The sequence below is a fragment of the Petromyzon marinus genome, chromosome 59, assembly GCF_048934315.1.
Source record: "Petromyzon marinus isolate PM22_M1 ecotype Great Lakes invasive population chromosome 59, UKy_Petmar_22M1.pri1.0, whole genome shotgun sequence".
Classification (NCBI taxonomy): domain Eukaryota; kingdom Metazoa; phylum Chordata; class Hyperoartia; order Petromyzontiformes; family Petromyzontidae; genus Petromyzon; species Petromyzon marinus.
In genome coordinates, this window is record NC_133725.1 from 10429956 (window position 1) to 10450244 (window position 20289).

Genomic DNA, 20289 nt, shown 5'->3' on the forward strand with positions numbered 1-20289 from the left:
CATAAGAAACGTCGCATCGAATCAATGTGATTGAATTCTCCCCGTCTGGACGAGCGGAATTGAATGGTTCAACTGATTTTGCTGTGCTTTGAAAATTCAGATATTTGCATGACTGCTTTGTTTTATTTTGTGAATAGCAAAAAGCATTCAACCCCATAATACATGTTGTTTTATTGGTCGCTCGTCCATTTCATATCCCCTAGCTTAACAACTCATACATTTGGATTCCTCTCGATGAGGCGAGCAGTATGAGTACCACCTTGATGGGTCTGCGACGTTTCCTTCCAGAGTTATTACCAAAAAACCACAAACATCCCAGAATCCTCTCGGTTTGGGGTCAAAATGTTGTCGCTTATTAAATCCCATAAGAAACGTCGCATCGAATAAATGTGATTGAATTCTCCCCGTCTGGACGAGCGGAATTGAATGGTGCAACTGATTTTGCTGTGCTGTGAAAATTCAGATATTTGCATGACTGCTTTTGTTTTATTTTGTGAATAGCAAAAAGCATTCAACCCCATAATACATGCTGTTTTTTTGATCGCTCGTCCATTTCATATCACATAGCTTAACCATTCATATATTTGGATTCCTCTCGACGAGGCGAGCAGTACGAGTACCACCTTGATGGTTCTGCGACGTTTCCTTCCAGAGTTATTACCAAAAAAACACAAACATCCCAGAATCCTCTCGGTTTGGGGTCAAAATGTTGTCGCTTATTAAATCCCATAAGAAACGTCGCATCGAATAAATGTGATTGAATTCTCCCCGTCTGGACGAGCGGAATTGAATGGTGCAACTGATTTTGCTGTGCTGTGAAAATTCAAATATTTGCATGACTGCATTTGTTTATTTTGTGAATAACAAAAAGCATTCAACCACATACTACATGCTGTTTTATTGGTCGCTAGTCCATTTCAAATCCCATAGCTTAACCATTCATATATTTGGATTCCGCTCGACGAGGCGAGCAGTACGAGTACCACCTTGATGGGTCTGCGACGTTTCCTTCCAGAGTTATTACCAAAAAACCACAAAAATCCCAGAATCCTCTCGGTTTGGGGTCAAAATGTTGTCGCTCATTACATCCCATAAGAAACGTCGCATCGAATGAATGTGATTGAATTCTCCCCGTCTGGACGAGCGGAATTGAATGGTGCAACTGATTTTGCTGTGCTGTGAAAATTCAGATATTTGCATGACTGCTTTGTTTTATTTTGTGAATAGCAAAAAGCATTCAACCCCATAATACATGTTGTTTTATTGGTCGCTCGTCCATTTCATATCCCCTAGCTTAACAACTCATACATTTGGATTCCTCTCGATGAGGCGAGCAGTACGAGTACCACCTTGATGGGTCCGCGACGTTTCCTTCCAGAGTTATTACCAAAAAAACACAAACATCCCAGAATCCTCTCGGTTTGGGGTCAAAATGTTGTCGCTTATTAAATCCCATAAGAAACGTCGCATCGAATAAATGTGATTGAATTCTCCCCGTCTGGACGAACGGAATTGAATGGTGCAACTGATTTTGCTGTGCTGTGAAAATTCAAATATTTGCATGACTGCATTTGTTTTATTTTGTGAATAACAAAAAGCATTCAACCCCATAATACATGCTGTTTTATTGGTCGCTCGTCCATTTCATATCCCATAGCTGAAATACTCATATATTTGGATTCCGCTCGGCGAGGCGAGCAGTACGAGTACCACCTTGATGGGTCTGCGACGTTTCCTTCCAGAGTTATTACCAAAAAACCAAAAAAATCCCAGAATCCTTTCGGTTTGGGGTCAAAATGTTGTCGCTCATTAAATCCCATAATAAACATCGCATCGAATGAATGTTATTGAATTCTCTCCGTCTGGATGAGCGGAATTGAATGGTGCAACTGATTTTGCTGTGCTGTGAAAATTCAGATATTTGCATGACCGCGTTTGTTTTGTTTTGTGAATAGCAAAAAGCATTCAACCCCATAATACATGTTGTTTTATTGGTCGCTCGTCCATTTCATATCCCATAGCTTAACAACTCATACACTTGGATTCCTCTCGATGAGGCGAGCAGTACGAGTACCACCTTAATGGGTCTGCGACGTTTCCTTCCAGAGTTATTACCAAAAAACAACAAACATCCCAGATACCTCTCGGTTTGTGGTCAATGTCGCTTATTAAATCCCATAAGAAACGTCCCATCGAATGAATGTGATTGAATTCTCCCCGTCTGGACGAGCGGAATTGAATGGTGCAACTGATTTTGCTGTGCTGTGAAAATTCAGATATTTGCATGACTGCTTTTGTTTTGTTTTGTGAATAGCAAAAAGCATTCAACCCCATAATACATGCTGTTTTATTGGTCGCTCGTCCATTTCATATCACATAGCTTAACCATTCATATATTTGGATTCCTCTCGACGAGGCGAGCAGTACGAGTTCCACCTTGATGGTTCTGCGATGTTTCCTTCCAGAGTTATTACCAAAAAAACACAAACATCCCAGAATCCTCTCGGTTTGGGGTCAAAATGTTGTCGCTTATTAAATCCCATAAGAAACGTCGCATCGAATAAATGTGATTGAATTCTCCCCGTCTGGACGAGCGGAATTGAATGGTGCAACTGATTTTGCTGTGCTGTGAAAATTCAAATATTTGCATGACTGCATTTGTTTTATTTTGTGAATAACAAAAAGCATTCAACCCCATAATACATGCTGTTTTATTGATCGCTAGTCCATTTCAAATCCCATAGCTTAACCATTCATATATTTGGATTCCTCTCGACGAGTCGAGCAGTACGAGTACCACCTTGATGGGTCTGTGACGTTTCCTTCCAGAGTTATTACCAAAAAACCACAAACATCCCAGAATCCTCTCGGTTTGGGGTCAAAATGGTGTCGCTTATTAAATCCCATAAGAAACGTCGCATCGAATAAATGTGATTGAATTCTACCCGTCTGGACGAGCGGAATTGAATGGTGCAACTGATTTTGCTGTGCTGTGAAAATTCAGATATTTGCATGACTGCTTTTGTGTTATTTTGTGAATAGCAAAAAGCATTCAACCCCATAATACATGCTGTTTTATTGGTCGCTCGTCCATTTCATATCACATAGCTTAACCATTCTTATATTTGGATTCCTCTCGACGAGGCGAGCAGTACGAGTACCACCTTGATGGTTCTGCGACGTTTCCTTCCAGAGTTATTACCAAAAAAACACAAACATCCCAGAATCCTCTCGGTTTGGGGTCAAAATGTTGTCGCTTATTAAATCCCATAAGAAACGTCGCATCGAATAAATGTGATTGAATTCTCCCCGTCTGGACGAGCGGAATTGAATGGTGCAACTGATTTTGCTGTGCTGTGAAAATTCAAATATTTGCATGACTGCATTTGTTTTATTTTGTGAATAACAAAAAGCATTCAACCCCATACTACATGCTGTTTTATTGGTCGCTAGTCCATTTCAAATCCCATAGCTTAACCATTCATATATTTGGATTCCGCTCGACGAGGCGAGCAGTACGAGTACCACCTTGATGGGTCTGTGACGTTTCCTTCCAGAGTTATTACCAAAAAACCACAAAAATCCCAGAATCCTCTCGGTTTGGGGTCAAAATGTTGTCGCTCATTACATCCCATAAGAAACGTCGCATCGAATGAATGTGATTGAATTCTCCCCGTCTGGACGAGCGGAATTGAATGGTGCAACTGATTTTGCTGTGCTGTGAAAATTCAGATATTTGCATGACTGCTTTGTTTTATTTTGTGAATAGCAAAAAGCATTCAACCCCATAATACATGTTGTTTTATTGGTCGCTCGTCCATTTCATATCCCCTAGCTTAACAACTCATACATTTGGATTGCTCTCGATGAGGCGAGCAGTACGAGTACCACCTTGATGGGTCTGCGACGTTTCCTTCCAGAGTTATTACCAAAAAAACACAAACATCCCAGAATCCTCTCGGTTTGGGGTCAAAATGTTGTCGCTTATTAAATCCCATAAGAAACGTCGCATCGAATAAATGTGATTGAATTCTCCCCGTCTGGACGAACGGAATTGAATGGTGCAACTGATTTTGCTGTGCTGTGAAAATTCAAATATTTGCATGACTGCATTTGTTTTATTTTGTGAATAACAAAAAGCATTCAACCCCATAATACATGCTGTTTTATTGGTCGCTCGTCCATTTCATATCCCATAGCTGAAACACTCATATATTTGGATTCCGCTCGGCGAGGCGAGCAGTACGAGTACCACCTTGATGGGTCTGCGACGTTTCCTTCCAGAGTTATTACCAAAAAAACACAAACATCCCAGAATCCTCTCGGTTTGGGGTCAAAATGTTGTCGCTTATTAAATCCCATAAGAAACGTCGCATCGAATAAATGTGATTGAATTCTCCCCGTCTGGACGAACGGAATTGAATGGTGCAACTGATTTTGCTGTGCTGTGAAAATTCAAATATTTGCATGACTGCATTTGTTTTATTTTGTGAATAACAAAAAGCATTCAACCCCATAATACATGCTGTTTTATTGGTCGCTCGTCCATTTCATATCCCATAGCTGAAACACTCATATATTTGGATTCCGCTCGGCGAGGCGAGCAGTACGAGTACCACCTTGATGGGTCTGCGACGTTTCCTTCCAGAGTTATTACCAAAAAACAAAAAAAAACCCAGAATCCTCTCGGTTTGGGGTCAAAATGTTGTCGCTCATTAAATCCCATAATAAACGTCGCATCGAATGAATGTTATTGAATTCTCTCCGTCTGGACGAGCGGAATTGAATGGTGCAACTGATTTTGCTGTGCTGTGAAAATTCAGATATTTGCATGACTGCGTTTGTTTTGTTTTGTGAATAGCAAAATGCATTCAACCCCATAATACATGTTGTTTTATTGGTCGCTCGTCCATTTCATATCCCATAGCTTAACAACTCATACACTTGGATTCCTCTCGATGAGGCGAGCAGTACGAGTACCACCTTAATGGGTCTGCGACGTTTCCTTCCAGAGTTATTACCAAAAAACCACAAACATCCCGAAATCCTCTCGGTTTGTGGTCAATGTCGCTTATTAAATCCCATAAGAAACGTCCCATCGAATGAATGTGATTGAATTCTCCCCGTCTGGACGAGCGGAATTGAATGGTGCAACTGATTTTGCTGTGCTGTGAAAATTCAGATATTTGCATGACTGCTTTTTTTTTGTTTTGTGAATAGCAAAAAGCATTCAACCCCATAATACATGCTGTTTTATTGGTCGCTCGTCCATTTCATATCACATAGCTTAACCATTCATATATTTGGATTCCTCTCGACGAGGCGAGCAGTACGAGTTCCACCTTGATGGTTCTGCGATGTTTCCTTCCAGAGTTATTACCAAAAAAACACAAACATCCCAGAATCCTCTCGGTTTGGGGTCAAAATGTTGTCGCTTATTAAATCCCATAAGAAACGTCGCATCGAATAAATGTGATTGAATTCTCCCCGTCTGGACGAGCGGAATTGAATGGTGCAACTGATTTTGCTGTGCTGTGAAAATTCAAATATTTGCATGACTGCATTTGTTTTATTTTGTGAATAACAAAAAGCATTCAACCCCATAATACATGCTGTTTTATTGGTCGCTAGTCCATTTCAAATCCCATAGCTTAACCATTCATATATTTGGATTCCGCTCGACGAGTCGAGCAGTACGAGTACCACCTTGATGGGTCTGCGACGTTTCCTTCCAGAGTTATTACCAAAAAAACACAAACATCCCAGAATCCTCTCGGTTTGGGGTCAAAATGTTGTCGCTCATTAAATCCCATAAGAAACGTCGCATCGAATGAATGTGATTGAATTCTCCCCGTCTGGACGAGCGGAATTGAATGGTGCAACTGATTTTGCTGTGCTGTGAAAATTCAGATATTTGCATGACTGCTTTTGTTTTATTTTGTGAATAGCAGAAAGCATTCAACCCCATAATACATGTTGTTTTATTGGTCGCTCGTCCATTTCATATCCCATAGCTTAACAACTCATATATTTGGATTCCTCTCGATGAGGCGAGCAGTACGAGTACCACCTTGATGGGACTGCGACGTTTCCTTCCAGAGTTATTACCAAAAAACCACAAACATCCCAGAATCCTCTCGGTTTGGGGTCAAAATGGTGTCGCTTATTAAATCCCATAAAAAACGTCGCATCGAATAAATGTGATTGAATTGTACCCGTCTGGACGAGCGGAATTGAATGGTGCAACTGATTTTGCTGTGCTGTGAAAATTCAGATATTTGCATGACTGCTTTTGTTTTATTTTGTGAATAGCAAAAAGCATTCAACCCCACAATACATGCTGTTTTATTGGTCGCTCGTCCATTTCATATCCCATAGCTTAACAACTCATATATTTGGATTCCTCTCGATGAGGCGAGCAGTACGAGTACCACCTTGATGGGTCTGCGACGTTTCGTTCCAGAGTTATTACCAAAAAACCACAAACATCCCAGAATCCTCTCGGTTTGGGGTCAAAATGTTGTCGCTCATTACATCCCATAAGAAACGTCGCATCGAATGAATGTGATTGAATTCTCCCCGTCTGGACGAGCGGAATTGAATGGTGCAACTGATTTTGCTGTGCTGTGAAAATTCAGATATTTACATGACTGCTTTGTTTTATTTTGTGAATAGCAAAAAGCATTCAACCCCATAATACATGCTGTTTTATTGGTCGCTCGTCCATTTCATATCACATAGCTTAACCATTCATATATTTGGATTCCTCTCGACGAGGCGAGCAGTACGAGTACCACCTTGATGGTTCTGCGACGTTTCCTTCCAGAGTTATTACCAAAAAAACACAAACATCCAAGAATCCTCTCGGTTTGGGGTCAAAATGTTGTCGCTTATTAAATCCCATAAGAAACGTCGCATCGAATAAATGTGATTGAATTCTCCCCGTCTGGACGAGCGGAATTGAATGGTGCAACTGATTTTGCTGTGCTGTGAAAATTCAAATATTTGCATGACTGCATTTGTTTTATTTTGTGAATAACAAAAAGCATTCAACCCCATACTACATGCTGTTTTATTGGTCGCTAGTCCATTTCAAATCCCATAGCTTAACCATTCATACATTTGGATTCCGCTCGACGAGTCGAGCAGTACGAGTACCACCTTGATGGGTCTGCGACGTTTCCTTCCAGAGTTATTACCAAAAAAACACAAAAATCCCAGAATCCTCTCGGTTTGGGGTCAAAATGTTGTCGCTCATTACATCCCATAAGAAACGTCGCATCGAATGAATGTGATTGAATTCTCCCCGTCTGGACGAGCGGAATTGAATGGTGCAACTGATTTTGCTGTGCTGTGAAAATTCAGATATTTGCATGACTGCTTTGTTTTATTTTGTGAATGGCAAAAAGCATTCAACCCCATAATACATGTTGTTTTATTGGTCGCTCGTCCATTTCATATCCCCTAGCTTAACACCTCATACATTTGGATTCCTCTCGATGAGGCGAGCAGTACGAGTACCAACTTGATGGGTCTGCGACGTTTCCTTCCAGAGTTATTACCAAAAAACCACAAACATCCCAGAATCCTCTCGGTTTGGGGTCAAAATGTTGTCGCTTATTAAATCCCATAAGAAACGTCGCATCGAATAAATGTGATTGAATTCTCCCCGTCTGGACGAGCGGAATTGAATGGTGCAACTGATTTTGCTGTGCTGTGAAAATTCAGATATTTGCATGACTGCTTTTGTTTTATTTTGTGAATAGCAAAAAGCATTCAACCCCATAATACATGCTGTTTTATTGGTCGCTCGTCCATTTCATATCACATAGCTTAACCATTCATATATTTGGATTCCTCTCGACGAGGCGAGCAGTACGAGTACCACCTTGATGGTTCTGCGACGTTTCCTTCCAGAGTTATTACCAAAAAAACACAAACATCCCAGAATCCTCTCGGTTTGGGGTCAAAATGTTGTCGCTTATTAAATCCCATAAGAAACGTCGCATCGAATAAATGTGATTGAATTCTCCCCGTCTGGACGAGCGGAATTGAATGGTGCAACTGATTTTGCTGTGCTGTGAAAATTCAAATATTTGCATGACTGCATTTGTTTTATTTTGTGAATAACAAAAAGCATTCAACCCCATACTACATGCTGTTTTATTGGTCGCTAGTCCATTTCAAATCCCATAGCTTAACCATTCATATATTTGGATTCCGCTCAACGAGGCGAGCAGTACGAGTACCACCTTGATGGGTCTGCGACGTTTCCTTCCAGAGTTATTACCAAAAAACCACAAAAATCCCAGAATCCTCTCGGTTTGGGGTCAAAATGTTGTCGCTCATTACATCCCATAAGAAACGTCGCATCGAATGAATGTGATTGAATTCTCCCCGTCTGGACGAGCGGAATTGAATGGTGCAACTGATTTTGCTGTGCTGTGAAAATTCAGATATTTGCATGACTGCTTTGTTTTATTTTGTGAATAGCAAAAAGCATTCAACCCCATAATACATGTTGTTTTATTGGTCGCTCGTCCATTTCATATCCCCTAGCTTAACAACTCATACATTTGGATTCCTCTCGATGAGGCGAGCAGTACGAGTACCACCTTGATGGGTCTGCGACGTTTCCTTCCAGAGTTATTACCAAAAAACCACAAACATCCCAGAATCCTCTCGGTTTGGGGTCAAAATGTTGTCGCTTATTAAACCCCATAAGAAACGTCGCATCGAATAAATGTGATTGAATTCTCCCCGTCTGGACGAGGGGAATTGAATGGTGCAACTGATTTTGCTGTGCTGTGAAAATTCAGATATTTGCATGACTGCTTTTGTTTTATTTTGTGAATAGCAAAAAGCATTCAACCCCATAATACATGCTGTTTTATTGGTCGCTCGTCCATTTCATATCACATAGCTTAACCATTCATATATTTGGATTCCTCTCGACGAGGCGAGCAGTACGAGTACCACCTTGATGGTTCTGCGACGTTTTCTTCCAGAGTTATTACCAAAAAAACACAAACATCCCAGAATCCTCTCGGTTTGGGGTCAAAATGTTGTCGCTTATTAAATCCCATAAGAAACGTCGCATCGAATAAATGTGATTGAATTCTCCCCGTCTGGACGAGCGGAATTGAATGGTGCAACTGATTTTGCTGTGCTGTGAAAATTCAAATATTTGCATGACTGCATTTGTTTTATTTTGTGAATAACAAAAAGCATTCAACCCCATAATACATGCTGTTTTATTGGTCGCTAGTCCATTTCAAATCCCATAGCTTAAGCATTCATATATTTGGATTCCGCTCGACGAGGCGAGCAGTACGAGTACCACCTTGATGGGTCTGCGACGTTTCCTTCCAGAGTTATTACCAAAAAACCACAAAAATCCCAGAATCCTCTCGGTTTGGGGTCAAAATGTTGTCGCTCATTACATCCCATAAGAAACGTCGCATCGAATGAATGTGATTGAATTCTCCCCGTCTGGACGAGCGGAATTGAATGGTGCAACTGATTTTGCTGTGCTGTGAAAATTCAGATATTTGCATGACTGCTTTGTTTTATTTTGTGAATGGCAAAAAGCATTCAACCCCATAATACATGTTGTTTTATTGGTCGCTCGTCCATTTCATATCCCCTAGCTTAACACCTCATACATTTGGATTCCTCTCGATGAGGCGAGCAGTACGAGTACCAACTTGATGGGTCTGCGACGTTTCCTTCCAGAGTTATTACCAAAAAACCACAAACATCCCAGAATCCTCTCGGTTTGGGGTCAAAATGTTGTCGCTTATTAAATCCCATAAGAAACGTCGCATCGAATAAATGTGATTGAATTCTCCCCGTCTGGACGAGCGGAATTGAATGGTGCAACTGATTTTGCTGTGCTGTGAAAATTCAGATATTTGCATGACTGCTTTTGTTTTATTTTGTGAATAGCAAAAAGCATTCAACCCCATAATACATGCTGTTTTATTGGTCGCTCGTCCATTTCATATCACATAGCTTAACCATTCATATATTTGGATTCCTCTCGACGAGGCGAGCAGTACGAGTACCACCTTGATGGTTCTGCGACGTTTTCTTCCAGAGTTATTACCAAAAAAACACAAACATCCCAGAATCCTCTCGGTTTGGGGTCAAAATGTTGTCGCTTATTAAATCCCATAAGAAACGTCGCATCGAATAAATGTGATTGAATTCTCCCCGTCTGGACGAGCGGAATTGAATGGTGCAACTGATTTTGCTGTGCTGTGAAAATTCAAATATTTGCATGACTGCATTTGTTTTATTTTGTGAATAACAAAAAGCATTCAACCCCATAATACATGCTGTTTTATTGGTCGCTAGTCCATTTCAAATCCCATAGCTTAAGCATTCATATATTTGGATTCCGCTCGACGAGGCGAGCAGTACGAGTACCACCTTGATGGGTCTGCGACGTTTCCTTCCAGAGTTATTACCAAAAAACCACAAAAATCCCAGAATCCTCTCGGTTTGGGGTCAAAATGTTGTCGCTCATTACATCCCATAAGAAACGTCGCATCGAATGAATGTGATTGAATTCTCCCCGTCTGGACGAGCGGAATTGAATGGTGCAACTGATTTTGCTGTGCTGTGAAAATTCAGATATTTGCATGACTGCTTTGTTTTATTTTGTGAATGGCAAAAAGCATTCAACCCCATAATACATGTTGTTTTATTGGTCGCTCGTCCATTTCATATCCCCTAGCTTAACACCTCATACATTTGGATTCCTCTCGATGAGGCGAGCAGTACGAGTACCAACTTGATGGGTCTGCGACGTTTCCTTCCAGAGTTATTACCAAAAAACCACAAACATCCCAGAATCCTCTCGGTTTGGGGTCAAAATGTTGTCGCTTATTAAATCCCATAAGAAACGTCGCATCGAATAAATGTGATTGAATTCTCCCCGTCTGGACGAGCGGAATTGAATGGTGCAACTGATTTTGCTGTGCTGTGAAAATTCAGATATTTGCATGACTGCTTTTGTTTTATTTTGTGAATAGCAAAAAGCATTCAACCCCATAATACATGCTGTTTTATTGGTCGCTCGTCCATTTCATATCACATAGCTTAACCATTCATATATTTGGATTCCTCTCGACGAGGCGAGCAGTACGAGTACCACCTTGATGGTTCTGCGACGTTTCCTTCCAGAGTTATTACCAAAAAAACACAAACATCCCAGAATCCTCTCGGTTTGGGGTCAAAATGTTGTCGCTTATTAAATCCCATAAGAAACGTCGCATCGAATAAATGTGATTGAATTCTCCCCGTCTGGACGAGCGGAATTGAATGGTGCAACTGATTTTGCTGTGCTGTGAAAATTCAAATATTTGCATGACTGCATTTGTTTTATTTTGTGAATAACAAAAAGCATTCAACCCCATACTACATGCTGTTTTATTGGTCGCTAGTCCATTTCAAATCCCATAGCTTAACCATTCATATATTTGGATTCCGCTCAACGAGGCGAGCAGTACGAGTACCACCTTGATGGGTCTGCGACGTTTCCTTCCAGAGTTATTACCAAAAAACCACAAAAATCCCAGAATCCTCTCGGTTTGGGGTCAAAATGTTGTCGCTCATTACATCCCATAAGAAACGTCGCATCGAATGAATGTGATTGAATTCTCCCCGTCTGGACGAGCGGAATTGAATGGTGCAACTGATTTTGCTGTGCTGTGAAAATTCAGATATTTGCATGACTGCTTTGTTTTATTTTGTGAATAGCAAAAAGCATTCAACCCCATAATACATGTTGTTTTATTGGTCGCTCGTCCATTTCATATCCCCTAGCTTAACAACTCATACATTTGGATTCCTCTCGATGAGGCGAGCAGTACGAGTACCACCTTGATGGGTCTGCGACGTTTCCTTCCAGAGTTATTACCAAAAAACCACAAACATCCCAGAATCCTCTCGGTTTGGGGTCAAAATGTTGTCGCTTATTAAACCCCATAAGAAACGTCGCATCGAATAAATGTGATTGAATTCTCCCCGTCTGGACGAGGGGAATTGAATGGTGCAACTGATTTTGCTGTGCTGTGAAAATTCAGATATTTGCATGACTGCTTTTGTTTTATTTTGTGAATAGCAAAAAGCATTCAACCCCATAATACATGCTGTTTTATTGGTCGCTCGTCCATTTCATATCACATAGCTTAACCATTCATATATTTGGATTCCTCTCGACGAGGCGAGCAGTACGAGTACCACCTTGATGGTTCTGCGACGTTTTCTTCCAGAGTTATTACCAAAAAAACACAAACATCCCAGAATCCTCTCGGTTTGGGGTCAAAATGTTGTCGCTTATTAAATCCCATAAGAAACGTCGCATCGAATAAATGTGATTGAATTCTCCCCGTCTGGACGAGCGGAATTGAATGGTGCAACTGATTTTGCTGTGCTGTGAAAATTCAAATATTTGCATGACTGCATTTGTTTTATTTTGTGAATAACAAAAAGCATTCAACCCCATAATACATGCTGTTTTATTGGTCGCTAGTCCATTTCAAATCCCATAGCTTAAGCATTCATATATTTGGATTCCGCTCGACGAGGCGAGCAGTACGAGTACCACCTTGATGGGTCTGCGACGTTTCCTTCCAGAGTTATTACCAAAAAACCACAAAAATCCCAGAATCCTCTCGGTTTGGGGTCAAAATGTTGTCGCTCATTACATCCCATAAGAAACGTCGCATCGAATTAATGTGATTGAATTCTCCCCGTCTGGTCGAGCGGAATTGAATGGTGCAACTGATTTTGCTGTGCTGTGAAAATTCAGATATTTGCATGACTGCTTTGTTTTATTTTGTGAATAGCAAAAAGCATTCAACCCCATAATACATGTTGTTTTATTGGTCGCTCGTCCATTTCATATCCCCTAGCTTAACAACTCATACATTTGGATTCCTCTCGATGAGGCGAGCAGTACGAGTACCACCTTGATGGGTCTGCGACGTTTCCTTCCAGAGTTATTACCAAAAAACCACAAACATCCCAGAATCCTCTCGGTTTGGGGTCAAAATGTTGTCGCTTATTAAATCCCATAAGAAACGTCGCATCGAATAAATGTGATTGAATTCTCCCCGTCTGGACGAGCGGAATTGAATGGTGCAACTGATTTTGCTGTGCTGTGAAAATTCAGATATTTGCATGACTGCTTTTGTTTTATTTTGTGAATAGCAAAAAGCATTCAACCCCATAATACATGCTGTTTTATTGGTCGCTCGTCCATTTCATATCACATAGCTTAAACATTCATATATTTGGATTCCTCTCGACGAGGCGAGCAGTACGAGTACCACCTTGATGGTTCTGCGACGTTTCCTTCCAGAGTTATTACCAAAAAAACACAAACATCCCAGAATCCTCTCGGTTTGGGGTCAAAATGTTGTCGCTTATTAAATCCCATAAGAAACGTCGCATCGAATAAATGTGATTGAATTCTCCCCGTCTGGACGAGCGGAATTGAATGGTGCAACTGATTTTGCTGTGCTGTGAAAATTCAAATATTTGCATGACTGCATTTGTTTTATTTTGTGAATAACAAAAAGCATTCAACCCCATACTACATGCTGTTTTATTGGTCGCTAGTCCATTTCAAATCCCATAGCTTAACCATTCATATATTTGGATTCCGCTCGACGAGGCGAGCAGTACGAGTACCACCTTGATGGGTCTGCGACGTTTCCTTCCAGAGTTATTACCAAAAAAACACAAAAATCCCAGAATCCTCTCGGTTTGGGGTCAAAATGTTGTCGCTCATTACATCCCATAAGAAACGTCGCATCGAATGAATGTGATTGAATTCTCCCCGTCTGGTCGAGCGGAATTGAATGGTGCAACTGATTTTGCTGTGCTGTGAAAATTCAGATATTTGCATGACTGCTTTGTTTTATTTTGTGAATAGCAAAAAGCATTCAACCCCATAATACATGTTGTTTTATTGGTCGCTCGTCCATTTCATATCCCCTAGCTTAACAACTCATACATTTGGATTCCTCTCGATGAGGCGAGCAGTACGAGTACCACCGTGATGGGTCTGCGACGTTTCCTTCCAGAGTTATTACCAAAAAACCACAAACATCCCAGAATCCTCTCAGTTTGGGGTCAAAATGTTGTCGCTTATTAAATCCCATAAGAAACGTCGCATCGAATAAATGTGATTGAATTCTCCCCGTCTGGACGAGCGGAATTGAATGGTGCAACTGATTTTGCTGTGCTGTGAAAATTCAGATATTTGCATGACTGCTTTTGTTTTATTTTGTGAATAGCAAAAAGCATTCAACCCCATAATACATGCTGTTTTATTGGTCGCTCGTCCATTTCATATCACATAGCTTAAACATTCATATATTTGGATTCCTCTCGACGAGGCGAGCAGTACGAGTACCACCTTGATGGTTCTGCGACGTTTCCTTCCAGAGTTATTACCAAAAAAACACAAACATCCCAGAATCCTCTCGGTTTGGGGTCAAAATGTTGTCGCTTATTAAATCCCATAAGAAACGTCGCATCGAATAAATGTGATTGAATTCTCCCCGTCTGGACGAGCGGAATTGAATGGTGCAACTGATTTTGCTGTGCTGTGAAAATTCAAATATTTGCATGACTGCATTTGTTTTATTTTGTGAATAACAAAAAGCATTCAACCCCATACTACATGCTGTTTTATTGGTCGCTAGTCCATTTCAAATCCCATAGCTTAACCATTCATATATTTGGATTCCGCTCGACGAGGCGAGCAGTACGAGTACCACCTTGATGGGTCTGCGACGTTTCCTTCCAGAGTTATTACCAAAAAACCACAAAAATCCCAGAATCCTCTCGGTTTGGGGTCAAAATGTTGTCGCTCATTACATCCCATAAGAAACGTCGCATCGAATGAATGTGATTGAATTCTCCCCGTCTGGTCGAGCGGAATTGAATGGTGCAACTGATTTTGCTGTGCTGTGAAAATTCAGATATTTGCATGACTGCTTTGTTTTATTTTGTGAATAGCAAAAAGCATTCAACCCCATAATACATGTTGTTTTATTGGTCGCTCGTCCATTTCATATCCCCTAGCTTAACAACTCATACATTTGGATTCCTCTCGATGAGGCGAGCAGTACGAGTACCACCGTGATGGGTCTGCGACGTTTCCTTCCAGAGTTATTACCAAAAAACCACAAACATCCCAGAATCCTCTCAGTTTGGGGTCAAAATGTTGTCGCTTATTAAATCCCATAAGAAACGTCGCATCGAATAAATGTGATTGAATTCTCCCCGTCTGGACGAGCGGAATTGAATGGTGCAACTGATTTTGCTGTGCTGTGAAAATTCAGATATTTGCATGACTGCTTTTGTTTTATTTTGTGAATAGCAAAAAGCATTCAACCCCATAATACATGCTGTTTTATTGGTCGCTCGTCCATTTCATATCACATAGCTTAACCATTCATATATTTGGATTCCTCTCGACGAGGCGAGCAGTACGAGTACCACCTTGATGGTTCTGCGACGTTTCCTTCCAGAGTTATTACCAAAAAAACACAAACATCCCAGAATCCTCTCGGTTTGGGGTCAAAATGTTGTCGCTTATTAAATCCCATAAGAAACGTCGCATCGAATAAATGTGATTGAATTCTCCCCGTCTGGACGAGCGGAATTGAATGGTGCAACTGATTTTGCTGTGCTGTGAAAATTCAAATATTTGCATGACTGCATTTGTTTTATTTTGTGAATAACAAAAAGCATTCAACCCCATAAAACATGCTGTTTTATTGGTCGCTAGTCCATTTCAAATCCCATAGCTTAACCATTCATATATTTGGATTCCTCTCGACGAGGCGAGCAGTACGAGTACCACCTTGATGGGTCTGCGACGTTTCCTTCCAGAGTTATTACCAAAAAAACACAAACATCCCAGAATCCTCTCGGTTTGGGGTCAAAATGTTGTCGCTCATTAAATCCCATAAGAAACGTTGCATCGAATGAATGTGATTGAATTCTCCCCGTCTGGACGAGCGGAATTGAATGGTGCAACTGATTTTGCTGTGCTGTGAAAATTCAGATATTTGCATGACTGCTTTTGTTTTATTTTGTGAATAGCAAAAAGCATTCAACCCCATAATACATGTTGTTTTATTGGTAGCCCGTCCATTTCATATCCCATAGCTTAACAACTCATATATTTGGATTCCTCTCAATGAGGCGAGCAGTAGGAGTACCACCTTGATGGGTCTGAGATGTTTCCGTCCAGAGTTATTACCAAAAAAACACAAACATCCCAGAATCATCTCGGTTTGGGGTCAAAATGTTGTCGCTCATTAAATCCCATAGGAAACGTCGCATCGAATGAATGTGATTGAATTCTCCCCGTCTGGACGAGCGGAATTGAATGGTGCAACTGATTTTGCTGTGCTGTGAAAATTCAGATATTTGCATGACTGCTTTTGTTTTATTTTGTGAATAGCAAAAAGCATTCAACCCCATAATACATGTTGTTTTATTGGTCGCTCGTCCATTTCATATCACATAGCTTAAACATTCATATATTTGGATTCCTCTCGACGAGGCGAGCAGTACGAGTACCACCTTGATGGGTCTGCGACGTTTCCTTCCAGAGTTATTACCAAAAAACCACAAAAATCCCAGAATCCTCTCGGTTTGGGGTCAAAATGTTGTCGCTCATTACATCCCATAAGAAACGTCGCATCGAATGAATGTGATTGAATTCTCCCCGTCTGGACGAGCGGAATTGAATGGTGCAACTGATTTTGCTGTGCTGTGAAAATTCAGATATTTGCATGACTGCTTTGTTTTATTTTGTGAATAGCAAAAAGCATTCAACCCCATAATACATGTTGTTTTATTGGTCGCTCGTCCATTTCATATCCCCTAGCTTAACAACTCATACATTTGGATTCCTCTCGATGAGGCGAGCAGTACGAGTACCACCTTGATGGGTCTGCGACGTTTCCTTCCAGAGTTATTACCAAAAAACCACAAACATCCCAGAATCCTCTCGGTTTGGGGTCAAAATGTTGTCGCTTATTAAATCCCATAAGAAACGTCGCATCGAATAAATGTGATTGAATTCTCCCCGTCTGGACAAGCGGAATTGAATGGTGCAACTGATTTTGCTGTGCTGTGAAAATTCAGATATTTGCATGACTGCTTTTGTTTTATTTTGTGAATAGCAAAAAGCATTCAACCCCATAATACATGCTGTTTTATTGGTCGCTCGTACATTTCATATCACATAGCTTAACCATTCATATATTTGGATTCCTCTCGACGAGGCGAGCAGTACGAGTACCACCTTGATGGGTCTGCGACGTTTCCTTCCAGAGTTATTACCAAAAAAACACAAAAATCCCAGAATCCTCTCGGTTTGGGGTCAAAATGTTGTCGCTCATTACATCCCATAGGAAACGTCGCATCGAATGAATGTGATTGAATTCTCCCCGTCTGGACGAGCGGAATTGAATGGTGCAACTGATTTTGCTGTGCTGTGAAAATTCAAATATTTGCATGACTGCTTTTGTTTTATTTTGTGAATAGCAAAAAGCATTCAACCCCATAATACATGCTATTTTATTGGTCGCTCGTCCATTTCATATCACATAGCTTAACCATTCATATATTTGGATTCCTCTCGACGAGGCGAGCAGTACGAGTACCACCTTGATGGTTCTGCGACGTTTCCTTCCAGAGTTATTACCAAAAAAACACAAACATCCCAGAATCCTCTCGGTTTGGGGTCAAAATGTTGTCGCTTATTAAATCCCATAAGAAACGTCGCATCGAATAAATGTGATTGAATTCTCCCCGTCTGGACGAGCGGAATTGAATGGTGCAACTGATGTTGCTGTGCTGTGAAAATTCAAATATTTGCATGACTGCATTTGTTTTATTTTGTGAATAACAAAAAGCATTCAACCCCATAATACATGCTGTTTTATTGGTCGCTAGTCCATTTCAAATCCCATAGCTTAACCATTCATATATTTGGATTCCTCTCGACGAGGCGAGCAGTACGAGTACCACCTTGATGGGTCTGCGACGTTTCCTTCCAGAGTTATTACCAAAAAAACACAAACATCCCAGAATCCTCTCGGTTTGGCGTCAAAATGTTGTCGCTCATTAAATCCCATAAGAAACGTCACATCGAATGAATGTGATTGAATTCTCCCCGTCTGGACGAGCGGAATTGAATGGTGCAACTGATTTTGCTGTGCTGTGAAAATTCAGATATTTGCATGACTGCTTTTGTTTTATTTTGTGAATAGCAAAAAGCATTCAACCCCATAATACATGTTGTTTTATTGGTCGCTCGTCCATTTCATATCCCATAGCTTAACAACTCATATATTTGGATTCCTCTCGATGAGGCGAGCAGTAGGAGTACCACCTTGATGGGTCTGCGACGTTTCCTTCCAGAGTTATTACCAAAAAAACACAAACATCCCAGAATCATCTCGGTTTGGGGTCAAAATGTTGTCGCTCATTAAATCCCATAGTAAACGTCGCATCGAATGAATGTGATTGAATTCTCCCCGTCTGGACGAGCGGAATTGAATGGTGCAACTGATTTTGCTGTGCTGTGAAAATTCAAATATTTGCATGACTGCTTTTGTTTTATTTTGTGAATAGCAAAAAGCATTCAACCCCATAATACATGCTGTTTTATTGGTCGCTCGTCCATTTCATATCACATAGCTTAACCATTCATATATTTGGATTCCTCTCGACGAGGCGAGCAGTACGAGTGCCACCTTGATGGTTCTGCGACGTTTCCTTCCAGAGTTATTACCAAAAAAACACAAACATCCCAGAATCCTCTCGGTTTGGGGTCAAAATGTTGTCGCTTATTAAATCCCATAAGAAACGTCGCATCGAATAAATGTGATTGAATTCTCCCCGTCTGGACGAGCGGAATTCAATGGTGCAACTGATTTTGCTGTGCTGTGAAAATTCAAATATTTGCATGACTGCATTTGTTTTATTTTGTGAATAACAAAAAGCATTCAACCCCATAATACATGCTGTTTTATTGGTCGCTAGTCCATTTCAAATCCCATAGCTTAACCATTCATATATTTGGATTCCTCTCGACGAGGCGAGCAGTACGAGTACCACCTTGATGGTTCTGCGACGTTTCCTTCCAGAGTTATTACCAAAAAAACACAAACATCCCAGAATCCTCTCGGTTTGGCGTCAAAATGTTGTCGCTCATTAAATCCCATAAGAAACGTCGCATCGAATGAATGTGATTGAATTCTCCCCGTCTGGACGAGCGGAATTGATTGGTGCAACTGATTTTGCTGTGCTGTGAAAATTCAGATATTTGCATGACTGCTTTTGTTTTATTTTGTGAATAGCAAAAAGCATTCAACCCCATAATACATGTTGTTTTATTGGTCGCTCGTCCATTTCATATCCCATAGCTTAACAACTCATATATTTGGATTCCTCTCGATGAGGCGAGCAGTAGGAGTACCACCTTGATGGTTCTGCGACGTTTCCTTCCAGAGTTATTACCAAAAAAACACAAACATCCCAGAATCCTCTCGGTTTGGGGTCAAAATGTTGTCGCTCATTAAATCCCATAAGAAACGTCGCATCGAATGAATGTGATTGAATTCTCCCCATCTGGACGAGCGGAATTGAATGGTGCAACTGATTTTGCTGTGCTGTGAAAATTCAGATATTTGCATGACTGCTTTTGTTTTATTTTGTGAATAGCAAAAAGCATTCAACCCCATAATACATGTTGTTTTATTGGTCGCTCGTCCATTTCATATCACATAGCTTAACCATTCATATATTTGGATTCCTCTCGATGAGGCGAGCAGTTCGAATACCACCTTGATGGGTCTGCGACGTTTCCTTCCAGAGTTATTACCAAAAAAACACAAACATCCCAGAATCCTCTCGGTTTGGCGTCAAAATGTTGTCGCTCATTAAATCCCATAAGAAACGTCACATCGAATGAATGTGATTGAATTCTCCCCGTCTGGACGAGCGGAATTGAATGGTGCAACTGATTTTGCTGTGCTGTGAAAATTCAGATATTTGCATGACTGCTTTTGTTTTATTTTGTGAATAGCAAAAAGCATTCAACCCCATAATACATGTTGTTTTATTGGTCGCTCGTCCATTTCATATCCCATAGCTTAACAACTCATATATTTGGATTCCTCTCGATGAGGCGAGCAGTAGGAGTACCACCTTGATGGGTCTGCTACGTTTCCTTCCAGAGTT